Consider the following 27,152-nt stretch of genomic DNA (forward strand, 5'->3'; position numbering starts at 1 on the left):
GCAAGTCTGGTCGTTTGCCTCTTTGTGTGATCTGATTTTGTCCGAGAAAAGCCAGGATGAGAAGAACACCATCAATTTAGTATCCCATCTGCTTCCTCCAACTGCTCTCGAACAGTGGACGATGAATTACAACGGCACAGGGCCATGTAGTGTCATTGATTAATGTTTTTCCTTTTTACATGTCCCACTGTCCTTCCTGTTCCCTAGCTTCTTCAATTATATGCCCAGACATGATGGGAATGCATGCAGTTGTGTCGGACACTGTTGTCGGCATGTCAGATTAAGGTTACAAGTGCAGGCCAGAATTACCACCCTGGATGGCCATATTGGCAAACACGGATGCATCAACAGTAATCTTTGTACCAATCCACATCGCAGTTCCGGCGGTTGCCAGATGAGCGGTTAGGCCCCATGGAAGCATTACAACAAGCAGCAAGCGGCCTAGACAACATGGCCATGATGGAAACCTGGGATAGCTTCAAGCAGTGCTGTCGTACACAAGGTTAGAAAAAACGGTAGGCGTAAGCGAGGCGGTTGGCCTTCGCCTAGTGTCTAGGCGGTAATATACTTTTTAATTTTAGTGTATTTGTGATTATTATATGGGTGTTGATATTAGTTTAGGGCATATAAATAAATTAATTACCATCTACTGTCATTGGAATATAACCCGTTTGGCATATAAGTGCAGTATGTGGGATGATTTCTTTTTTGGGTAGGTAATTCCTTGCTTTCCCTGCCTAGACCTCCATTTATGCCCTAGGCGAGGCGTTTGGCCATTGCCTAGTGCCTAGGCGTGCCTAAGCGTCTTCTAGGCACTGCCTTTTCCAACAGTGGTCGTACATGATGTTCGGCACAACGTGCTTCCATCCAGTTCAATAGGCAACGCGAATCATGATCATTGTACATACATGTGCAGGCACAAATGATCTGATATGCACTACTGTACAGGAATTTGATCGTGCAATACCGGCAGAACTGCCATTGATTGATATATTTCTTTTTTACATGTCCCTCCGACCCTGTTGTTGGTTCTCTTCTGCAATGATGTTGCACCCAGCCATGATCAGCATCGTCCGCACATAACCACTGAGTATGCATGCAGTCGCGCCGGCTGCTGACCTGTTGTCGTTGCAGTGGTAACTGATACGTCTCCAACGTATCTATAATTTTTAATTGTTCCATGCTATTATATTATCTGTTTTGGATATTTAATGAGCTTTATTATACACTTTTATATTATTTTTGGAACTAACCTACTAACCGGAGGCCCAGTGCAAATTGCTGTTTTTTGCCTATTTAATTATTTCGCAGAAAATGAATATGAAACGGAATCCAAACGGAATGAAACCTTCGGGAGAGTTATTTTTGAAACAAACGTGATCCAGGAGACTTGGAGTGGACGTCAAGGAAGCAACGAGACGGCCACGAGGCAGGGAGGCGCGCCCCCCACCCTCCTGGGCCCCTCGTGGCTCCACCGACCTACTTCTTTCGCCTGTATATACTCATATACCCCGAAAACATCCGAGAGCACCACAAAACCCTATTTCCACCGCTGCAACCTTCTGTAACTGTGGGATCCCATCTTGGGGCCTTTTCCGGCGCTCAGCCGGAGGGGGAATCGATCACGGAGGGCTTCTACATCAACACCATAGCCTCTCCGATGAAGTGTGAGTAGTTTACCACAGACCTTCGGGTCCATAGTTATTAGCTAGATGGCTTCTTCTCTCTCTTTGGATCTCAATACAAAGTTCTCCTCAATTCTCTTGGAGATCTATTTGATGTAACTCTTCTTTTGCGGTGTGTTTGTCGAGATCCGATGAATTGTGGGTTTATTATCAAGATTATCTATGAACAATATTTGGTTCTTCTCTGAATTCTTATATGTAAGATTTGTTATCTTTGCAAGTCTCTTCGAATTATCAGTTTGGTTTGGCCTACTAGATTGATCTTTCTTGCAATGGGAGAAGTGCTTAGCTTTGGGTTTAATCTTGCGGTGTCCTTTCCCAGTGACAGCAGGGGCAGCAAGGCACGCATTGTATTATTGCCATCGAGGATAAAAAGATGGGGTGTATATCATATTGCTTGAGTTTATCCCTCTACATCATGTCATCTTGCCTAATGCGTGACTCCGTTCTTATGTACTTAATACTCTAGATGCATGCTGGATAGCGGTCGATGTGTGGAGTAATAGTAGTAGATGCAGAATCGTTTCGGTCTACTTGTCGCGAATGTGATGCCTATATACATGATCATGCCTAGATATTCTCATAACTATGCGCTTTTCTATCAATTGCTCAACAGTAATTTGTTCACCCACCGTAGATTATGCTATCTTGAGAGAAACCAGTAGTGAAACCTATGGCCCCCGGGTCTATTTTCCATCATATAAGTTTCCGATCTATTTTAGTTTGCAATATTTACTTTCCAATCTATATCATAAAAATACCAAAAATATATATTTTATTATCTCTATCAGATTTCACTTTTGCAAGTGGCCGTGAAGGGATTGGCAACCCCTTTATCACGTTGGTTGCAAGGTTCTTGTTTGTTTGTGCAGGTATAAGGCGACTTGCGTGTAACCTCCTACTGGATTGATACCTTGGTTCTCAAAAACTGAGGGAAATACTTACGCTACTTTGCTGCATCACCCTTTCCTCTTCAAGGGAAAACCAACGCATGCTCAAGAGGTAGCAGTAATTGAGGTTGGAAGTGTGGGTTCAGAATTTCCAGCATGGATGGCCATAAGGCACACACCGATGCATCAGTAATAAATATTAATACCAATTCACGTTGCAGCATCGGCCATTTCGATATGAAGGATTAGGCCCCAAAGAAGCAATACCACCAGTGGCAAGGCGGCCTCAAAACCATGGCTATGATTGAAACCTGGGATAGCTTCAAGCAGTGTGCTGCCGTACTCGATGTTTGGCATGACCTGCTTCCGTCCAATTCAATAGGCAACGCAAGCATGATCATTGTACATACATGTGGAGGTATGAATCATCTTATATGCACAATGATACCTTGGTGCAGGTATAAGGCGACTTGCGTGTAACCTCCCACTGGATTGATACCTTGGTTCTCAAAAACTGAGGGAAATACTTATGCTACTTTGCTGCATCACCCTTTCCTCTTTAAGGGAAAACCAATGCATGCTCAAGAGGTAGCAAGAAGGATTTCTGGCGCCGTTGCCGGGGAGGCTTACGCCAAGTCAAGTCAAGATTTGATCTCCCAGCAACTAGCCAATTCTGGCGCCGTTGCCGAGGAGATCTACGCATAAGTCAAGACATACCAAGTACCCATCACAAACTCTTATGCCCTCGCATTACATTATTTGCTATTTGCCTCTCGTTTTCCTCTCCCCCACTTCACCTTTGTCGTTTTATTCGCCCTCTTTTTCCATTCGTCTCTTGTCGCTTGCTTCTTGTGTTCTCGTGTGTTAGATCGTTTGTTTCGTTGTCATGGCCAGTCCTTTATCTGCTCCTTTGTCTCCCGAGTTTGAAGTTCTTCACTTCAAACAAAGACAAGGAGAAAACTTAAAAGATGCTTGGCATATGGCTTGCTGTGCACCAAAAAATTGAGGAAAGCTCTAGTTCTTTTCTCTACCTGCAAGAGACTAAAAGGGAGCATTTTGATCTTACTTACTTGAGAAATTTCTGCCCCCCTATGTTCAATAAATTTGATTATCTTCCATGTCAGGGAGCTTCTGGTGGGTTGTTAATTGCTTGGAATGGGGCTTTGTTTGTGGTTGAGACTCTCTTCAAAAACAGTTATTCAGGCTCAACTCAGTTCACATGCAAGTTGTCTCTAAATACATGGATTCTCACCAACATTTATGGCCCATGTATTCCTAGTGAGAAAGTTATCTTCATTGACTGGTTTAAGAACATACACATGCCCAATGACATTGAATGGATTATTACGGGAGACTTTAATTTTATCAGAGATCCCTCTGACAGAAACAAACCTGGAGGTGATGTCAATGAAATGTTATTGTTCAATGAAGCCATCAGTAAATTAGGGCTTGTGGAATTGCCTTTGAAAGGCAGAAAATACAGCTGGAGGAAAATGCTAGATAATCCTCTTTTGGAAAAGCTGGATTGGATTTTCACCTCTACTGCTTGGATGACTGCCTTTCCTGACACCTTGGCCATGCCTCTTGCCAGACCCACCTCTAATCACATTCCCTGTGTTGTGAGAATTGGCACCCTGTTCCCTAAGCCGAAAATTTTCAGATTTGAGAACTACTGGTTGCAACACAGTGACTTCAAGGAAGTGGTTGCTAATGCTTGGAATATTCCAGTTGGGCACTCTGATTCTGCCAAAAGCATTAATGCTGAACTCAAAAATCTTAGAAGGGCTCTAAAGCACTAGGCTAAAACTCTCTCTTGTATGAAGAGAAAAATTGAGAATCTGAATGAGGTCATATTCTTCTTTGATTTGGTAGAAGAATTCAGAAGTCTTAGTGATTTTGAATGGAATTGTAGGAATCTGTTGAAGGAGGAGCTCCTCACTTTGCTCAAGAACCAGAAGATTTATTGGAAGCAGAGAGGAAAATTAAAGGGGTCAGATTAGGGGACGAATACACAAGAAAATCATACAAAAGCAACAATTAATCACAGACATAATCACATTGCTATGCTACAGAATGAAGATCAGGTGGAATTCACAGATCATGAAAGCAAAGCTACTCTGTTATGGGAATCCTTCAGGAAGAGATTTGTAACAGCCTGATTTTTGGCCTTTTCTTTTTCTTTTGATTTTCTGAGGTTTTTGCCTCAGATTTCTTTTTCCGTGCCTATGTGGTTTGGAAACTGAAGAAGATGAACTCTTCTTTGCTTCCAGAATGGCTTGTCATACCCAAATCCTTCCCTAGACCTTTCCATTTTCATCCTAGCCCAAATCCCAATAGTCTTTTTATTGGGGATATTCCTTTTCTATTAAAGGACTAACTCAATTTGCCCTAGGTTGTGAAGCAACCTATATTTCCATCACTCCTAAAATTCCCAAATAATTCCCATAAATTGTTTGGGTCATATATTCCTCAAATATGGCAAAATATTTCATTTGCCATGTTTCTCATCATGCTCAATTAATTCCTTTCCTATTCTGTCCTGAATGGCAAATTGTGAAGCAAGTGCCATTTATCTTTGCCCAATGAACCCCAAACTTCTTGGACACCTTTTCATGTCCATATAATTACCTCATGCCAAAATTCAACTTAATTTGCCTAGTGAATATTCCTGAGCAATTTTTCAAAGTTCCTGTCTGAGGGAATTAGTTGTGAAGGAAGTACTAGCTAGGTTAATCCTATTAAGTTGAAATTTTGCATGGCACTTCATATAACCAAATCATCACCCTCCTCAAGATTTGAGCTCATGCAAAGCATCCTTGTGAGCTGAGCATCAATTCTTTGTTTCTGTCCAAATTATAAGTTAGTGAAGCAAGTACAATTTATATTGCTCCATTATTGCTAAAAAAAATTCCAGGGCCTTCTCCTAACTATATAACCTATCTCTACCAAATTTGGGCATATTTCATTTAGCCATATTTCCTCAGGGTTTTTCCTAAGTTTCTGTCCAGAGAGGATAGCTATGAAGGAAGTTTCATTTTGGCTTGGCCAAATGGCATAAAAATTGTGTGGCACTCTCATATGACCAAATAACCTTGTCATGTTCATTTTCAGCTCAGTCCATCACTCTATGTGAGTGCTTCTTCCTGTTCTTGTTTCTGGACCAATTTATGTGGTTGTTAAGCAACTATATTAAATACGGGTCCAAATCATCTCAAACTTACCAGGATTATAGTCCTTCCTAACCTAAACACGCCAGACAACTCATTTGCCTCTAACCTCACCTCAGTTGAGTACTATTTCACGGCCAAGTTTACTGCAGTGAACTTCAGACGACGATTACCATTTAACCACAACGTCTTTAACCAAGTTACCACCGCAGTTAAAACCGCCCCAGGAAGGACTAACCCCAAGACATCGTTTGGCATAGCTTGTGGCACTCTGTGCACCAGTGCACGCGGTGACCACCGCTTTGGCATGTAGTGCGCGCGTCCAAAGCGTCTACTTGCTCGGGCCCCTCCTCTGCTCGGTGTCTCAGCGAGCACGGGCATGTCCCCTAGCTTCCTCTCGTCATCGCCGTTCTCCTGGACCCCTCTCCCCCTCTGTCCACTTCGTCGCCGACGCAAGCCGTCGCGCGCCCATGGACGAACAGTGGTGGTTTTGGCTAGGATCTCTCCATCTTCTTGCTCCCTGCGCTTCCTTGGCCGCCTCTTCCCCGTGAGCTCTCCCTCCCGTTCCCTCTCGTCGCCTCCCCCTGAGTCCATGCGTGAGCACACCTGTCCGCAGCGGGTCCACGCGTCTGCGGCGATGCCAGCTCGGCCTCTCCCTTGCCGGCTATATAAGCCCCTCCCCACAGCGCCCGAGCACTCCACCAGCCTCATGATACGTCTCCAATGTATCTATAATTTTTGATTGTTCCATGCTATTATATTATCTGTTTTGGATGTTTATGGGCTTTATTAAACACTTTTATATTATTTTTGGGACTAACCTATTGACCCAGAGCCCAGTGCCAGTTCCTGTTTTTTCCCTTGTTTCAGTGTTTCGAAGAAAAGGAATATCAAACGGAGTCGAAACGGAATGAAACCTTCTGGAAAAGTTATTTTTGGAAAGAAAGCAACCCGGGAGACTTGGAGTGCACGTCAGGAAAGCAACGAGGGAGGCATGAGGCAGGGGCGCGCCCTCCACCCTCGTGGGCCCCTCGTGGCTCCCCTGACGTATTTCTTCCGCCTATATATATCCATATACCCTAAAACGATCGGGTAATAGAATAGATCGGGAGTTCCGCCGCCGCAAGCCTCTGTAGCCACCGAAAACCAATCGGGACCCTGTTCCGGCACCCTGCGGGAGGGGGGAACCCTCACCGGTGGCCATCTTCATCATCCCGGCGATCTCCATGACGAGGAGGGAGTAGTTCACCCTCGGGGCTGAGGGTATGTACCAGTAGCTATGTGTTTGATCTCTCTCTCTCTCTCGTGTTCTTGATTTGGCACGATCTTGATGTATCGCGAGCTTTGCTATTATAGTTGGGTCTTATGTTTCTTCTCCCCCTCTACTCTCTTGTAATGTATTGAATTTTCCCTTTGAAGTTATCTTATCAGATTGAGTCTTTAATGATTTGAGAACACTTGATGTAGGTCTTGCCGTGCGTATCTGTGGTGACAATGGGATATCACGTGACTCACTTGATGTATGTTTTGGTGATCAACTTGCAGGTTCCGCCCATGAACCTATGCATAGGGGTTGGCACACGTTTTCGTCTTGACTCTCCGGTATAAACTTTGGGGCACTCTTTGAGGTTCTATGTGTTGGTTGAATAGATGAATATGAGATTGTGTGATGCATATTGTATAATCATACCCACGGATACTTGAGGTGACATTGGAGTATCTAGGTGACATTAGGGTTTTGGTTGATTTGTGTCTTAAGGTGTTATTCTAGTACGAACTCTAGGGCTGTTTGTGACACTTATAGGAATAGCCCAACGGATTGATTAGAAAGAATAACTTTGAGGTGGTTTCATACCCTACCATAATCTCTTTGTTTGTTCTCCGCTATTAGTGACTTTGGAGTGACTCTTTGTTGCATGTTGAGGGATAGTTATGTGATCCAATTATGTTATTATTTTTGAGAGAACTTCCACTAGTGAAAGTATGAACCCTAGGCCTTGTTTCCTAGCATTGCAATACCGTTTACGCTCACTTTTACCACTTGTTACCTTGCTGTTTTTATATTTTCAGATTACAAAAACCTATATCTACCACCCATATTGCACTTGTATCACCATCTCTTCGCCGAACTAGTGCACCTATACAATTTACCATTGTATTGGGTGTGTTGGGGACACAAGAGACTCTTTGTTATTTGGTTGCAGGGTTGTTTGAGTGAGGCCATCTTCATCCTACGCCTCCCACGGATTGATAAACCTTAGGTCATCCACTTGAGGGAAATTTGCTGCTGTCCTACAAACCTCTGCACTTGGAGGCCCAACAACGTCTACAAGGAGAAGGTTGCGTAGTAGAAATCACCTCACACCCCTCCAGCAACCTCCCCGGCCTCTCCCTCGAGCTCCAGAGCCCCTCCCCACCTCTCTCTGTCACCATGGCCGCCGGCCTCCTCCTCCTAAATTGGAGCGAGCCGAGGCCCCTCGCTCCACTTTTCCACCACCAAAGGCCTCCCCGATACCCACCAAGCCTCCCCCTCCCCTCAACTAGTCGCCGGAGTAGTTGTGGCCGTCGTCCTCAAGATCGGCCGCCGCCTCCTCTGCTTGCTGTTGCCGCGCGGAGCCGCCGTTCTTTCCCTCGCCGGTGCTTGATTACCCTCTGGATGGACACGGTGGGCCAAGCCTCGCTCACCGACGCCATCCCCACGGCCGGAGACGGCCGGAGCCGGCAAGGCCAGACGCCGGCCGAGCCAGCCCCGCCTCTCCTCTGTCCTCTGTCGGGCGCGAGGAAGAAGCCAGGCGAGAAGAGAGAGAGAAAGGGATGGATAAGGCGGGCCCCACTCGTCAGCCGCACAGCGCCACGGGCCCCCACTGCCACGCTGGGTAAGTGGAGACGTACTCCACGGAGTACGCCTTCGCTAGCCGAAAGTGTGTTCTGCTTCTTCTTCGAGCCAAAATACGCTTTCTGTTCTGGAAAACGTATTTCCTGAGAAGGCGCTTTCTGTTTTTCTGGCTGAGGGCTTGTTTGTGATGATTTCATTACAGATAGGTCCCTGGGAGAAAAACATCTATAACTTTTCAACCACAACTCCAAATGAGGTGATTCCAAAGCCCACTTCTTCGCCTCATCGAGCCCATTCTGCTAGTATCATTTTCACTATAATTTAACATTCTAAATATGACCATTTTGCCCTTGCACGTAATCAGCCCCCTCCGCGAGAGAACGTTTTCCAGTGATTCTTTCCGCAAGCTTCTCGCACTTTGTCCTGGTGATTTCTTCCACCCCAGGCAAGCCACAATACCCACTTGCATGATAGTCATGCAATAGCCATGGTTTTCAACTTGAATATTTATTAAATGTTTGCTTGTTTAAAACATGGTTATCGTTGTTCCGGTGCTGCTTAGAGGTTCATGTTCACTCTCGTGTTATGTTGTCTTGCACCTGGTTATCTTGTACTAGTTGCTAGTATTCCTTTAATATGCTTATGCTTGCTAGTAGTACATGTTGATGTTGGTGATGGCCTTCGGTGCATGACTATCGTCTGTTCCGAGTGCCGTCGTTATGCATGTCCCATTCCATCCAGTTGGTTAAATGATTGCATGGTAGCATTGTTGATATGTCTTGCATGATATTTATTGATGCTAGTGGTCATGCTAGGTTTCTATGAGTAGTGTTGTACTTGTGATATTCATGCTCGTCATTATACTATGCTTAGTTGGATATGATTCGTTGTGGATATGGTGGATAGTTATGTTGCACCCGGAGCTTATGTTGATATCGTGATCATGCATTGTAATTGCATCATGTTATTTTATCATGGCTCAGCATATTGCATTCAAGTTAAACCGGATTAAATTGAACTTGAACAACTGTTGGCTGAGTCATGGTGCCATCATATCGAGCTGACCAATGCAACCACGCTTACCTTTATGGGAAGGTCCTAACTGGGTCTATTGTCGTGCCTCTCGCCGGTGCCTCCAATGAGGGAAGGTTATGGGCGTGCGGTACCCTGGCCCGGTAAGCAGACATAACCTTGTGGCCCGTAGTTGGATGATAAGCGCTTATGTCCCCGTTTGGGACCGTTTTGTTTGGCCACGACGGTGGCCGTTGGTGCCTTTGGTAGGCACGGGGCCACCCAGGACTTATCCCAGAGGGGAGTTTGTCGGAGTGGCCGGGAGAGTGTCATGCCAGTAGGACGGTTTTGTCGGAACGCAGTTGGTCCACCCGAATGGGAGTGCGAGGCCATGGTTTCCGTGGTGTGGGTACAGTGTACTAACCTCTGCAGAGTGTATATTAAATCTATCGATAACCATGCCCGCGGATAAGGGCCCAGTTCGTGTCGGTCACACTATGGGTCAACAGTAATAATAATAATGTGTTTAATAACAACCCCGGTTCGTGAGGAGATAAGTTGGTTGTGATCGCCGGAAAGATCACCGTTTGAGACCAAGTGTTGGTCATGGTTGTGATCGCCGGAAAGATCACCGTTTGGTTACGAGGTAACCTGTTGAGCCCAGAGTGGTTCCGTTTGTGATCCGTGAACGATCACCGTGGTATCGAGGATACCGAGTTGTTGGATATTCGTGATGTTGTGCGAGAATCGTGGGTAAAGATCAAGCTCCTTGTGGTCATTTAATGATTACCACGGTATTGTTTATACCAAGCTTGATTTGATCCTGGGATGATCGTGTGATGTCCGAGGTTGGTAAGTGATGCATGTGATGGTTCCGAGGTAACCCGAGCAGAATAAATGGTGCATAAAGTGTCATGATGTTGCATGCTAGTATCATCTATTTGTACATGCCATGCTCATATTGTTCTAGCAGTATTATGTCCATGTTGTCCATGCCATGTTATCCTGATGATCTCATGATAATACCTGCTTAACCTGTAATTGTCATGCTGTTGTTTGTCTTGAATGTGTCTGGTTATTGTGAGCTTGCAAGTACATTCAATGTACTGACCTGGCGTGTCATGCCAGTTTGCAGGTCATGTCGTGATTGCTTGATTGCTTGTCATGGTTTCCGTTCGTGCGAGCTAGGATAAGCGTTCCAGCCAGAGTCCCTACGGAGTGGAGTTCACCACCGTCGTCGTTGTTCTGCTGCTAGAAGTTTTCCGCTGCTTCGAGTTGTCCTGCTGCTTGCATAGAGCAACTGAGGATGGCGTAGTGTCATCGTGCCGATGTTATTCATTGTAATATCGGAGACCTTGTATTCATATTCGTGTAATAATAGAAAGCTGGTTTGTTCTATGCTAAGCAGTGTCATATTCTAGAAGACTTCTCCTCGATCTCTGGGCTGGAATACGAGGCGTTCCGGTTTCTCTGAGCCGGGGTGCCACGGGCTTGGTATCAGAGCAGGTCTGGCTGTAGGATGCCCTAGACCGCGTGAATGTTAGAAAGCGGTAGTATAGACCGCAGTTGATTTGTTTCACTTGATTGCTGCATTTGTTTGTTGCATAGCACGCATATAGATTGTTATTTTGCCACTAATGGTTAGTCTTGTGGGTGTAGGTGGCATCGGTTACGATCCACTACCTGCACCCTCTTTCTTAGCATGTCTGCTCTTAGGTGTTCGGCATTATCTCTATCCCAGCAGAGTGATGCCCTGGTCCCAAGTGTTCCAGACACCATTTGTAGGAGTAATGCTCAGGTATGGCGTCGATAAATTTTTTCCGCCACCCACCCATATTATTTCGGTGATAAACTTGTCTCTATCCTGAATCGTGCCATCCATCTCATCCCTCTGGTAACCCTTGCTGGTCTTTGTTATCAGAAAAGGGCAATGCCATTAAACCCAGTCTTCCACCGTTATCTTGCCATGTCATTTCCTTCTTTTAACGTGTACGGTTTCCTTCGTATGCTTGATGATGAGGTGGTCGTGACCTTTGTGTCTCGCTACTTGATCACCAAGTCTGTCCTCACCTATGTATCCGTCCAGATGCAACCGGTGTTTAGCCAGTGCTTGGTGTAACCTTGGTTACGCCAATCCTTCCACATATGGATATAATTTTCGTGCACACCGCCACAGCATATTAGACCGTAATACCGGAGTTTCCGCGAGATTTGTGTGCTTAGGTGTGCATGCATATTATTGTGTGAATAGCAGTAATATGTGATGATTGCTTGATTAATTATATTAGTAATATGCTTGCGTGCTCTTGTTTTAGTCATTTCTTTTGTTTCTTTCTTCGGGCCTTCGGTGTTACGTATTTTCCCCCTATTAAAGTTGCTCGTCAGCCGACACCGGACCCGAAAAGTCAGCAAGGAATGCGTGTATTTGGAAATTCAGCTAAACCAAATGGAGTTATCAGCTGACTGCAGTGAAATTTGGAATATCTCGTCTGAATGCAAAAGAAATCTTGAATGGACTGTCAGTATCAAGATTGCATTAGTGTGCCCTCCTCACAACAGTATGGATTCTCAGCCGACTGCACTGAGATTGGGGATATCAGATCATGATACTGAATAATCAAGTTTGTCTTAGTGTGCACTCCTCATAGCAGAAATGATCAAATCAGCAAGAAGATAACTTGTGTGCACGATCGACAGTTATCTAAGGTATGGCTCAGATACAAGTTTAATTTTTTTTCATTGAGAACAATTTTGGAACCCGATGTACCTGGAAGCAACCGCAAAAGCTTCCGGCATAAGGTAATGAGTCTTTCCCCAGCAATGTCTTTAAGGGGGTAAGTTTCTGAAGCATGATATTCAGTCTTCTCCGGCAAGCGGTCTGATGAAAGTTTCAAGCACAACCTCACCAATCGTCCTCAGTAAGGCATTGGCACAAGGTAGTACGCTGTGAATTGACAGCATATGGCCGTGAATCCCAAGAATCAGATCCGCAACATTTTGGTCAGAAGCAAGAATCAGGCCGAATACACGTCTATCTCGGGAATCAGATTCTCATATATATGCGGTGAGCGTACCACCAAAATCTTACAAGTCACTCGGATGAGGGTCTGACAACCACATGAGGATGCTTAAGAGAAGAAAGCCAGTATACAACCGAGTGACAAAGGATTATGAGGATTGACGACATTAATGAGCTCAGTACAAGTACCCGTGAACCTAGAAAATGATCCTGATGAGCCCTTGTCCCCTTTTTCTCCAATGAAGGCACCACGCCTGTGATCTGAGCTGTTTTTAGCTATCCGGGGTGGATGCCGATTTTTTTTTCTTCAACTACTGTCACGAGGTTCTAAGATGCTTTTCGACCGTCTCGTACAGTTGTTGAGTTTCTTTTTGTGACAGTAGCCCTATAGCTGCTTTTTGGCTATTTTAGGGAGCTGCCACCTTCTTCTTATCAACCCGGTCTCATGCTCTGAGCTGCTTTTCGGCCGTCATGAGCCGTGGTTGAGTTATTTCAATAATGTCCCAGATCTGAGTTATAAAGACCGTTCTGGTGGCTACAGATTTATTTGCCGATTTCTTGCAAGGGTTCGGATGATCAATTTCCTGCGGTCAGAACTTGAGGGGTGTTGAACCTGCCATTTAGTGGGTTACCCTGTCAGAAGGTGCGGATAAGAGTACGCCTGTCAGACTCCTGTACCCGACAGAAACTATGGTCACACAGAGAAACAATATGACCCCGCTCCTTCGCCCAAGGAGCCAGACAAGAAAACAATAATGAAGGAGCAAGACCAGTGATGCAGGTGTCGGTGTACAAAAGAAGGGACGCACCTTTGTACCCCTTTACCTGTGCACGGACAGTCGGAGCCACGCCCACGGCCGCACGAAGCAGAATTGGGGAGGTGAACCGAGGTGAAACCGAAGCCCAAGACAGCCAAAGCAACGCCAAGGCCGAGACCACAAAGAGCAGAGGGACAAAGCAGATTCCCCCGGCAAGACCCTCGCCGGGGTAGCCTCCGCGGCCCCGGCAAGGCCCTTGCCGGGGCGGCTCGTCCAACACCAGCGGAGCGCACCACCCTTGAGCCCACGGTCTCCAACACCATCAACCACGTTGGGCCGGGGCTTGGGAGGCACCTCCATGGTGGCATGCAGATCTTTGTGAAGACAAGGAATATTTAAGATCAGATGAGGATTAAAAGACAACGATCCTCGGCAAGATCCTTGCCGAGGGGAGCCACAAGACCCCCGGCAAGATCCTTGCCGGGGACGACAGCACGCCACGGCGAGGCCCTTGCCGGGCCACCCGGCAAGGCCCTCACCAAGGGCGCCAGCAGGGCCACTTCCAGGCCCGCACCAGCCAAGTCTCCACCACCGTTCGCATGCAGCTGCCAGCCCAACCTGCTGGGCGGGCACCTGCGTGGCAACATGCAGCTTCCAGGCCAACTCAGCAAGCGCCTGCGTGGCGGCATGCAGATCTTCGTGAAGAATTTACCACCGCGCCACCTCAGCTGCCTGCCTGCCTACATGGCGCCGCAGGCATCGCTGGCCAGGGCGCGTGTCGAAGCAAGGAGGAGCAGTGACGGACGGGACGGGCCTCGTTCCCGTCCCCAATAAAGCAAGGGTACACCTAAGCGATGCATTAAATGCGTCTTGTCCTGTAATACGAGCGATAAGCTCGTAGCACTGTACGCCTTTCCACCTCCTGTGTGCCACTGTGGCAGCCCCTTTCGACTATAAAAGGAGGCCCATAGCGTACAGGAGAAGGATTTGGCTCTCTGGAACGGCTCAGCCACCATAGCTAGTTGGAGGGCTCAAGAACACTCAATACACCCACCAAAGCAGGACTAGGGTTTTACGCATCCTCGCGGCCTGAACCTGGGTAAACGATCCTTGTGCTGATTACTAATCCTGCTCTTCTTGCAACCCTACGCCCCGGCAACCGTAGTTGGGATTCTTGTGATCCCGTAGGTGTCGTTTCCCACCGACAGCAGGTATGAAAAATTGTTGCACAACCCGCGTGGTGCAGATACCCCGGACAGTCTAAGTCAGTATTGATCCACATGGATATGCCTACAGCATGAGTAATCGGTACGAGGAATAACAGTCTCGAAGCATGAGCCCTCATTTACATGGATCATCAAAGGATATCCTGTCATGAGGAAAAATCCTTCTGCCAGAACCACCGTCAATCAGGATGAGGATATTATTATATAAGGTCATACCTGTTATCCTAGCCACGACAGGCGACCATCAAATATTTGGTATGAATCTGAAAGTCAAGACAGTGGAGCTAGCCAAAATAATTCAGAAATTCTCGTGATAAGTCAGAATCTGTCAGGAAAACGGTTAGGCCTCAACTCACTGTTTGGAACCCGAAGGACTTGCATTTAGTGAAGAAACCCAATGCAATGAGTTAGAGCTTGGGTGTCCACCAGAAAAATCTGATCACCACTTCGTGAAAGATTGTCAGTGCCGGATGACACATCCAACGGAAATCACTCTAGGATTTGTGAGACGGGCATTTATTTCAGCATGATAACAAATCACACTCAGCTAAGTCAGCAGATCTAAAAAGAAATGGGAGCCTGTATAAACATGAACCAGCCAGGTAAGATATGTCAGAATATGGATACAGTGAATCAGACCACCCAGAGCCAGTCAGGTAAAAATTTAGTGGGAACAACAACAAAGGAAAAAAGGAGACCCGAGTTGGAAACGGTTTTCTTAAGTCAGTATATTCATACTTGTTCCCTGAGCAACCAAATCTCGAGGACGAGATTTTTTTAAAGGAGTATGGTTTGTAACAGATTTCTTTAAGGGTGTAAGGTTTGTAACGTATTGCATGTTGACCCAACTGGCCATCTCGGCCATGTAGAGGATCTTCCTCTGCTCCAAGCCATTCGGATCGGCAATCCGGAAAGCATCATTGATTCACACAACGAGCTCACCTCTTCGGGCCAGATGTCAGATTGTCACAAGAATGGCATCGTCCCCACGCCGGACTCGATATCGGGGTGGTCCCCTGATATGATCTGTCTCCCATATCCAGCCTCAAGCTTGGATCTGAGCATTTCCTCATTGTCTCAGGTGTCAAGCCTGTCCTATGAAAACCCCGAGGTGGCATCTTGCAACACCATGACTCGAGTCTAGCGTAGCGCCACCTACTATCAAAGGATGGGTGAAACCAACCTTCTTGCTACAAGATGTTGTACCAAACCAAAAATCTCAAGATCTCGGGTGCGCCGACCTCTCACTGAGCGGTCACAAAATTTTAACCCACCTGAGAGCCTCAAACGGACCTCAAACGTCCGAGCTGACTGGCACCCCTCATATCCAGCCAAAATGTGGGGCGGATATGGGGGCGCCGCACACACCCGCCAAGTCAGACCAAGCCAGACTGGCCCACCCGACCCCACATATATTTCTCCCCATCCGCTCGCCGGATAAAACCCTAGCCACTTCACTCCACTCCCTCCATTCCCCTCCGCCACCCAACCTCGTCTCCGGCGATGTCAGCTCGTCTCCGGCATGGCGGGCAGCGGCTCCGAGTCCTTCACCTCCAGATCCGTCGACCCCGAGCTCATCCCCGGCGGCCCCGAGCTCATCCCCGGCGGCCCCGAGGAGGAGATGGTTGTTCGGCTTGCGCTCCGCCACTCCCAGGTGGAAGCCCGTGCACGGCAGCGCTCGGACTCTTTCCGCCGAGAATCCATTGCATCCGCCCAAATGGCACATGGATCCAGCGCTAGGGCACACCTCGCTTCCTCAATGGAGGCAGTGCGGTCTGTCTGGCGTCCGGCGCGGTGGCGGACGCGCAACCCCTTTGTCGGCGCCCGAGGCCATTGACTCACCGAGGGCGTCGTTCAATGCAAATATGGCGTGGCATGCCTGCTGTGCGAGGCAGCGGGCGCGGGAGGCGGCGGCAGCCCCCGCGGCGATGGACGTCGGCGAGGCGGAGTCGCATTATCCGGCGCGCTGTATGGTGCACCAGTCCGGGCGCCGCAACCGCGTCGTGGTGGATGTCGTCGGCACATCTCAGGATGGATCCATCATCGATCTGACGTCCACCGGCAACCAACAGTTTCCGGGCTCCAGCGAGAAAGAGTAGGGCATGGGAGACGGCGGCGCCCTGAGTCCCGTGAGCCGGCTCGTGTCCCATGCCCTACTCTACCTTGCCAACGGTCGTACTAACCCTCCGGGAAGCGCCGCCGACCGCCGGATATGGCCACGGCGAACGGACGAGCTCCGATGTCGGTTGTTGGTTTCTAATTTGAGATATCCGGATGTCGGTTGCATTATTTGAGGCGTGCCCGACCAGGGTCCGCGGATGCGCCCGTCTAAATGTCGATTGCATTATTAGAGGCGTGCCCGACCAGTGTCCGCGGAGGCGCGCGGGCACATCACTACCGGAACAGGGTGCTACCCCGACGGCCAAAACAATGCCGACGGCCCCCGTTGGCTTCTTCGGAGCTATGCCGACAGCCTGGCCCTGGCCGTCGGCGTACTTTGGCCGTCGGCCTACACAGAGCTAAGCCGACGGCAACCGTCGGCATAGAACGGCCGTCGGCCTAGCTGCAAGTACACCGACAGCTGCCGTCGGCTTACAACGGCCATCGGCATACTCGTGGGCCCGGCGACCCCGCTGGTGACGGGCGGCTAACGTCGTCAGAGCTATGCCGACGGCCGAGACGGGGGGCCGTGGGCATAGGTCCGGCTGCCACGTCACCGATCCGGGCCGCACCGTCCAGAACCTATGCCGACGGCTGCCGTCGGCATATCTGCCACGTCCGCGATCCGCGGCACGCCGCCCGCCGCCTAAACCCTGGCCGTCTCTATGCCGACGGCTATGCCGTCGGCATAGTTAGATATTCTTTTTCCTATATATTTTTTTATGCTTTTTTATGTATTATTATATCAACTAACATGTAGCATGTTAAATATAAACATACATATAAATATATATGTAGTTTGTATTTTTTTCATATATTATGAATATATATATATAGTTTGTATTTTTTCGAGCACGTTAATAATGTGCGGTCATGTTCTTTTGAATGTAGATCCTTATATTTTATTAAAATAAAAACAGCTGTGCAGACAGGATTTTTGTGGCGGTTGCAAACGTCCGACACCCGTCTCCAGAGTGTGACCCCCCTCACGTCCGCGGTGTGCCCCCCTCATAGACGGCGCCGCCGCCGGCACCTGGAGGGGCGAAACGGACGTGTCGGGTCTACACGGAGTGGATGTAGCTGTGGGTTTGGCCCGGATGTTGCTCCCGGGTGTCCCTATGGGCCGACCTGACACAACCGGGTGGAGAGTTCCACTGGTCAAAGCCCGTCCGTCGGAAGTCAAAGGGCTAGATCTTGTGGTCAACCGCGCCAGGGTTAGGCGGGAAGGGGGACCTAGGGGGGTAGCAATGCCACCGCAGCGTCGTACCGGGCCCTCATACATGCGGGGTGGTGTTGTGGCATGTCCGAAGAGGCGGCACGCATCTCCGGTGCGTGGCCCCCCTCACGGACGGCGCCGCCGCCGGCACCTGGAGGGGGAAACAGACGCGTCGGGTCTACACGGAGTGGATTTAGCTGTGGGTTTGGCCCGGATGTTGCTCCCGGGTGTCCCTATGGGCGGACCTGACACAACCGGGTGGAGAGGTCCACTGGTCAAAGCCCATCCGTGGGAAGTCAAAGGGCTAGATCTCGTGGTCAACCGCTTTGGGTTAGTCGAGACGGGGGCCCTGGGGGGTAGCAATGCCACCGTAGCATCGTACCCGGCCCTCATACATGCGGGGTGGTGTTGTGGCATGTCCGCGGAGGCGACACGCGTCTCCGGTGCGTGGCCCCCCTCACAGACGGCGCCGCCGCCGGCACCGGGAGGGGGGAAACGGACGCGTCGGGTCTACACGGAGTGGATGTAGCTGTGGGTTTGGCCCGGATGTTGCTCCCGGGTGTCCCTATGAGCCGAACTGACACAACCGGGTGGAGAGGTCCACTGGTCAAAGCCCGTCCGTCGGAAGTCAAAAGGCTAGATTTCGTGGTCAACCACGCCAGGGTTAGGCGGGACGGGGGCCCTAGGGGGTAGCAATGCCACCGGAGCGTCGTACCGGGCCCTCATACATGCGGGGTGGTGTTGTGGCATGTCCGAAGAGGCGGCACGCGTCTCCGGTGCGTGGCCCCCCACACGGACGGCGCCGCCGCCGGCACCTGGAGGGGGAAACGGACGCGTCGGGTCTACACGGAGTGGATTTAGCTGTGGGTTTGGCCCGGATGTTGCTCCCGGGTGTCCCTATGGGCGGACCTGACACAACTGGGTGGAGAGGTCCACTGGTCAAAGCCCGTCCGTGGGATGTCAAAGGGCTAGATCTCGTGGTCAACCGCTCCTGGGTTAGTCGGGACGGGGGCCCTGGGGGGTAGCAATGCCACCGGAGCGTCGTACCCGGCCCTCATACATGCGGGGTGGTGTTGTGGCATGTCCGAGGAGGCGACACGCGTCTCCGGTGTGTGGCCCCCCTCACGGACGGCGCCGCCGCCGGCACCGGGAGGGGGGAAACGGACGCGTCGGGTCTACACGGAGTGGCTGTAGCTGTGGGTTCTGCCCGGATGTTGCTCCCCGGTGTCCCTATGAGCCGAACTGACACAACCGGGTGGAGAGGTCCACTGGTCAACGCCCGTCCGTCGAAAGTCAAAGGGCTAGATCTCGTGGTCAACCGCACCAGGGTTACGCGGGACGGGGGCCCTGGGGGGTAGCAATGCCACCGGAGCGTCGTACCGGGCCCTCATACATGCGGGGTGGTGTTGTGGCATGTCCGAAGAGGCGGCACGCGTCTCCGGTGCGTGGCCCCCTCACGGACGGCGCCGCCGCCGGCACCTGGAGGGGGAAACGGACGCGTCGGGTCTACACGGAGTGGATTTAGCTGTGGGTTTGGCCCGGATGTTGCTCCCGGATGTCCCTATGGGCGGACCTGACACAACCGGGTGGAGAGGTCCACTGGTCAAAGCCCGTCCGTGGGAAGTCAAAGGGCTAGATCTCGTGGTCAACCGCTCCTGGGTTAGTCGGGACGGGGGCCCTGGGGGGTAGCAATGCCACCGGAGCGTCGTACCCAGCCCTCATACATGTGGGGCGTGTCCGAAGAGGTGGCACGCGTCTCCGGGATGTGCCCCCCCCCCCTCACGGACGGCGCCGCCGCCGGCACCTGGAGGGGGGAAACGGTAGTAGATCGATCAGGCACTCGCATAGTTACCGGATCAGGCACTCGGTAACGGTACCCCTCAGTCAGTTGCTCTCCTATGTATCACCTTTCGCGAGACCATAGAAAATATTTATATCATAAAGAAATGTTGCCCCCCTCAATTTATTTCGAAATATTTTAACACAATGTACATTTTTTGTTAGTACAATTTAGCAAATATTTATATCATAAAGAAATGTTGCTGACCATAGAAAAAATTCGGTTCAGAAAAAAATATACGTGATATTTTATAAAATTGTTGTACAATATAAAAAAAGGATCATGTAATAAAAAATAATGTTTCAAACCATTAAAGAAAATGTATGGTACATTGTAAATAATGTTCATGCATGTAAAAATATGTATACCATGTATCATTTTTAATATAATTATATACCATGTATCATTCAAAAAAATAAAAATATATATATGCCTACGGCTAAGCCGTCGGCATAGGTGCCACGTGGCGACCTCAGCGATGCCGACGGCTTAGCCGTCGGCATAGATACCCCTTATCCCCTCGCGTCGACCCCGGGCCACTCATTCTATCTCCCCCAACCCCGACCAGCTGAGCGCCGCCGCCGCACCCCCGACCCCGACCTGCGCCGCCGCCGCACCCCCCACCCCGACCTGCCGCCGCCGCCGCACGCCCCTCCCCTTCCGCCGCACCTCCCACTCCAGCATGCCCCCTGCTGCCGCCGCACCTCCCACTCCCCTGCACACCCCTCCCCTGCCGCCGCCGCACCTCCCACTCCAGCCGCGTCGCCGCCCCCGCCTCCACACCCGCCGTCTCCACCCGTCGTCGCCCCGGCCTTCTCCCGACCCGCCGCTGCCCCGGCCTCCCCCGACTGCGTGCTTCCCCGGCCTCCCCCGACCCCGCCGCTGCTCCTGCAGCCGGTCGCGGCTCCGTCCGGCCCCGTCCCTCCCGTCCCCGACCGCCCCTGCCTCACCATCCCCTCCACCGCCGCGCCCCTGCCACACCCCTCTCGGTGAGCTACTTTTTTTTCATTTTTTTCATTGTTTTGGTACTGTTGGATGGATGAATGAATGCATGGATGGATGTTGGATGTTAGATTGTTAGGTTAGATGATGATCTTGTCATTTGAGATCTTTTCATTTGGATGTTAGATGGATGTTGGATGTTAGATGTTGGATGTTAGATGTTGGATGTGATGAGTGGTTATGTGAGATGTTGGATGTGAGTGGTTATGTTAGATGGATGAGATGTTAGATGTTGGATGTGATTGAACCGACAAAATTTGACACTTGACAAAATATGATTTTTTTCATAGTTTTAAGTGTCAATGCTTAATGTTAAGTAGCTATGTGAGATGTGCTGCAAAATTATGATATGATGAGTGGTTATTTAATCATGATGATCTTGCTAAAAAAATTGAAGGACAAAATTTGACACTTGACGAAACATGATTTTTTTTTCATAGTTAAAAGTATCAATGCTTAATGTGAGGTGATGACCTAAATTTTTTCCACTCGGTGTAATTAACAGGATTTGTAGTGTTCCATCTTCGTGGAGTGATTGTCGACGTTGGAGGTGTTGGTCCATGATCGTCCCTCTCCTTTGATCGACTACATCGGAGGGTGAGCAACAATTCCATGACCTTGTCCACTTTTTTTTCCATGTCACTAGATTAAATTTTCACATCAAGTCGCGTAACCTAGATCTCCCGTCCGAAAGGGTTGCATCGATAAATATGCATTCAATTGCATATTTATCACCGCAGCTCTTTCGGATTGTTTAGCGCTTTCCACGGACAGCCCGAGGATGTGTAGATTGGGTACGTTGTTCATGCTCTACCCCGTTCCGAGACAGGATTTCGGCGGCGCCTCCCTGTTGTTCTCCGGATGCACATTCTCTCGGCATTTTGCCGAGACGTGTATTTGGAGAACAGCGGGGAGGTGCTGCCAAAATTTTGTCTCGGAATGGGGTAGAGCATGGACAACGTACTCAATCTACACATTCTCGGGTGGGATTAGGACCCATCTTTACCTATTAGAGATGTAGGTGGATTAAATGTCGTTTCTCGTCAACCTTGTAAAAAATAAAATATTGATGTGAGTAATTTAAATGAATCCTTAATTTTGTTGTGTGGCTTCCAATAAAGCAGAGATGGCAGATAATCAGTGGATGTATAGTGGGTTTTTCGTCGGAATCAAGTAACAACAGAGTGGGTCGAGAAAACTGATGTGTTTTTGAAAGAGATATTCCGTAGTCCAATGAGGATGGTGCCAGAATGCCCGTGTGCCAAATGTAAGAGACGTATCCGCAGAGATAAGAGTGAGATGACTAAGCACCTTCGCACGCATGTTGTTATGCCCAACTTTAATATGCCGATAAACTTTGCCCAGCGGGACCGTGGTAGAGAGGAGGTGATACGACAACGCGTCGCTGGTTATGAGGACGATGGGGTTAGAGACATGCTAGATGATGTCTTTGCTGCATAGCCGACACCTCCGTCACATTCAGCGAATGAACCGTAGGAGCCGGAGGAAACCGCAAAGGCCTTCCTGGAAATCTTGGCCTCGTCAAAGAAACCTCTCTATGAGGGTGCCAAGCTGTCTGTGCTGGATGCCATCTCGCAACTGATGGCAGTCAAGGCTGAGTACGGCTGTAGCCGAGGTTGCTTCGAAGCATTTCTGGGAGTATGGGCTAACAGCCTGCCTGAGGGCCATGAACTGCCAAAAAGCATGTACGCTACCAAGAAAATCATGAAGGCGCTCTCCATGGACTATGAGAAAATACATGTTTGTCCAAAGAATTGCCTTTTGTTTAGGCATGAGTATGCGGATGACAACTACTGTAGGAAGTGCGGTTCCTCTCGGTATATTGAGGTGGTCGATAAGCATGGTCAGAAGGAGCAGCTAAAAATCCCTGTGAAGGTTCTTCGGTATCTTGATTTTATAAAAAGACTGCAGGGCCTTTTCATCACCGAGGAGTCTGCCAAAATGATGAAGTGCCTAAACCCTGGCCGTCTCTATGCCGACGGCTATGCCGTCGGCATAGTTAGATATTCTTTTTCCTATATATTTTTTATGCTTTTTTATGTATTATTATATCAACTAACATGTAGCATGTTAAATATAAACATACATATGAATATATATGTAGTTTGTATTTTTTTCATATATTATGAATATATATATAGTTTGTATTTTTTCGAGCACGTTAATAATGTGCGGTCATGTTCTTTTGAATGTAGATCCTTATATTTTATTAAAATCAAAAACAGCTATGCCGACAGAAGTTTTGTGGCGGTTGCAAACGCCCGACACCCGTCTCCAGAGTGTGACCCCCCTCACGTCCGCGGTGTGCCCCCCTCATAGACGGCGCCGCCGCCGGCACCTGGAGGGGGGAAACGGACGTGTCGGGTCTACACGGAGTGGATGTAGCTGTGGGTTTGGCCCGGATGTTGCTCCCGGGTGCCCTACGGGCTGACCTGACACAACCGGGTGGAGAGTTCCAATGGTCAAACCCCGTCCGTCGGAAGTCAAAGGGCTAGATCTCGTGGTCAACCGCGCCAGGGTTAGGCGGGAAGGGGTCCCTAGGGGGGTAGCAATGCCACCGGAGCGTCGTACCGGGCCCTCATACATGCGGGGTGGTGTTGTGGCATGTCCGAAGAGGCGGCACGCGTCTCCGGTGCGTGACCCCCCTCACGGACGGCGCCGCCGCCGGCACCTGGAGGGGGAAACGGACGCGTCGGGTCTACACGGAGTGGATTTAGCTGTAGGTTTGGCCCGGATGTTACTCCCGGGTGTCCCTATGGGCGGACCTGACACAACCGGGTGGAGAGGTCCACTGGTCAAAGCCCATCCGTGCGAAGTCAAAGGGCTAGATCTCGTGGTCAACCGTTCCTGGGTTAGTCGGGACGGGGGCCCTGGGGGGTAGCAATGCCACCGTAGCGTCGTACCCGGCCCTCATACATGCGGGGTGGTGTTGTGGCATGTCCGAGGAGGCGACACGCGTCTCCGGTGCGTGGCCCCCCTCAAGGACGGCGCCGCCGCCGGCACCGGGAGGGGGGAAACGGACGCGTCGGGTCTACACGAAGTGGATGTAGCTGTGGGTTTGTCCCGGATGTTGCTCCCGGGTGTCCCTATGAGCCGAACTGACACAACCGGGTGGAGAGGTCCACTGGTCAAAGCCCGTCCGTCGGAAGTCAAAGGGCTAGATCTCGTGGTCAACCGCGCCAGGGTTAGGCGGGACGGGGGCCCTAGGGGGGTAGCAATGCCACCGGAGCGTCGTACCGGGCCCTCATACATGCGGGGTGGTGTTGTGGCATGTCCGAAGAGGCGGCACGCGTCTCCGGTGCGTGGCCCCCCTCACGGACGGCGCCGCCGCCGGCACCTGGAGGGGGAAACGGACGCGTCGGGTCTACACGAAGTGGATTTAGCTATGGGTTTGGCCCGGATGTTGCTCCCGGGTGTCCCTATGGGCGGACCTGACACAACCGGGTGGAGAGATCCACTGGTCAAAGCCTGTCCGTGGGAAGTCAAAGGGCTAGATCTCGTGGTCAACCGCTCCTGGGTTAGTCGGGACGGGTGCCCTGGGGGGTAGCAATGCCACCGGACCGTCGTACCCAGCCCTCATACATGCGGGGTGGTGTTGTGGCATGTCCGAGGAGGCGACACGCGTCTCCGGTGCGTGGCCCCCCTCACGGACGGCGCCGCCGCCGGCACCGGGAGGGGGGAAACGGACGCGTCGGGTCTACACGAAGTGGATGTAGCTGTGGGTTTGGCCCGGATGTTGCTCCCGGGTGTCCCTATGAGCCGAACTGACACAACCGGGTGGAGAGGTCCACTGGTCAAAGCCCGTCCATCGGAAGTCAAAGGGCTAGCTCTCGTGGTCAACCGCGCCAGGGTTAGGCGGGGCGGGGGCCCTAGGGGGGTAGCAATGCCACCGGAGCGTCGTGCCGGGCCCTCATACATGCGGGGTGGTGTTGTGGCATGTCCGAAGAGGCGGCACGCGTCTCCGGTGCGTGGCCCCCCTCACAGACGGCGCCGCCGCCGGCATCTGGAGGGGGAAACGGACGCGTCGGGTCTACACGGAGTGGATTTAGCTGTGGGTTTGGCCCGGATGTTGCTCCCGGGTGTCCCTATGGGCGAACCTGACACAACCGGGTGGAGAGGTCCACTGGTCAAAGCCCGTCTGTGGGAAGTCAAAGGGCTAGATCTCGTGGTCAACCGCTCCTGGGTTAGTCGGGACGGGGGCCCTGGGGGTAGCAATGCCACCGGAGCGTCGTACCCGGCCCTCATACATGCGGGGCGTGTCCGAAGAGGTGGCACACGTCTCCGGGGTGTGCCCCCCCTCACGGACGGCGCCGCCGCCGGCACCTGGAGGGGGGAAACGGTAGTAGAAGGATCAGGCACTCGCATAGTTTCCGGATCAGGCACTCGGTAACGGTACCCCTCAGTCAGTTGCTCTCCTATGTATCATCTTTCGCGAGACCATAGAAAATATTTATATCATAAAGAAATGTTGCCCCCCTCAATTTATTTTGAAATATTTTAACACAATGTTCTCGAGCGTGTCTGGCGTGTGCTTGTGCAGTTAAGCCATTTCTTCCGCACGCTTTGTGCTAAAGAAGTATGTCCTGAGAAGATAAAAGAAATGCATAAGAAGGCGCCGGAGTTGATATGCAAGCTAGAGAAGATCTTCCCGCCAGGCTTCTTTACTCCGGTGACACATCTCATTTTGCACCTCGCGAACGAGGTATTGTTTGGGGGCCCTGTGCAGAATCGTTGGCAGTACGGCCCTGAGAGACAGAACAAGCATCTGAGACAGAAATGTGGAAACAAAGCTAAGATTGAAGCTTCCATAGCTGAGGCAGTTATCCTCGAGGAGGTGGCAGACCTCAGGACAGCCTACTATCCGGACCATGTTCCCACGTTGCACAATAAGGTGTCTCGATACAATATAAAAGAACCCAAGTATAAACCCAAGTTGCCTCTATTCATCGGGCAAGGTGGCAGGGCTGGATGCTCGACACCTTATCTCATGCCACGAGATGAGTGGGAGGATGTCATGTTCTATATCTTGCACAACATCAAGGAAGTTGAGGATGAGTGGATGAGGTAATACCTTTGCACCATTCTTTTAGTTAATTCGTTATGTTCACTTTGCCTAGTTCTTATACCGCTTTTCTTATTATAGTCAATTCGTTGAAGAAGAGTGGACGGGAATGCTGCCTCCTACTGAAGCGGAGGCACTTGCTCTTCTCCAAAAGGGTGCTGATGGAAGGAACAATTTCGTTGAGTGGTTCATGGAGAAAGTAATTTTTCACACTTCCCTATTACCTATTTCAATTAAACTCATGCACCCTATAATTTCAATTAAACTTGTAGGGAAATGATCCGAACGAATCAATGGATGAAGAATTGAGATGGGTTTCCATGGGTTTTGACCCTGCCGTCATGACATGCCAAAAGTATGATGTGAATGGGTATCGCTTCCATACAGAGGAGCACCAGAACAGTCGGCCTGATCCCAAAACCATAAATACCGGAGTCTTCACTGAAGGAGATAATAAAGTAGATTACTACGGAAGGGTAGGAAAAATATACGAGCTTACATTCAAACGTGGCCGCGAACACCTAAGTCTCACTGTGTTCAAATGTCGATGGTTCGACCCCAAAAAGGGTCTGAGACATACGCCTTCTATTGGTTTAGTTGAAGTTAAACCATCAACCGTCTATGCCGGAGCTGATCTCTCGCCGCTACCCAGGCCACACAAGTATATTATCTGCCTTACCCATGCCAGAAAGAGTACCTAAAGGGTTGGGAAGTTGTGTTCAAGGTGTCGCCACATGGTAAGCTACCGGGCCCGAATGATGATGATTACTACAACATAAACCCCATGACATACGAGGGAGTGTTCTATCAAGAGGAACATGATGACGTGGTCCGAAACAACGAGGATGATGACTTGGGTTATGTTGACCTGGACCCAAACGACGAGGACGCACGGATTGATGGTGAGGCAGTTGTGAATCAAAGAGACATAATTATGCTTGAAAATTTAAATGAAGACGCTGACGATGAGGAAGAGCTCCACCTCCGTCAGACAACGAAGAAGATATGCGTGATAGTGATGATGAGACCGATCGACAAATAGATTACAATAGTGATGATTCATATGGGTTCTAGAAAAATGTAAGTTCTTTTAATGATCATTACAATAGTATGCTTAATGTGCTCTTCTGCTATTAATGTTTTTCCTGTATGCTTGTTTATTTGATATCCTTACTAATTGTTTATTCTCTTCTCAATGCAGGTTTGCTAATCATGGGCAAGTCCAGTGGCGCCAGTTTCCTCAGTAAATTCAAAGGACT

This window comes from Aegilops tauschii, chromosome 7, assembly GCF_002575655.3.
Source record: "Aegilops tauschii subsp. strangulata cultivar AL8/78 chromosome 7, Aet v6.0, whole genome shotgun sequence".
Lineage (NCBI taxonomy): Eukaryota > Viridiplantae > Streptophyta > Magnoliopsida > Poales > Poaceae > Aegilops > Aegilops tauschii.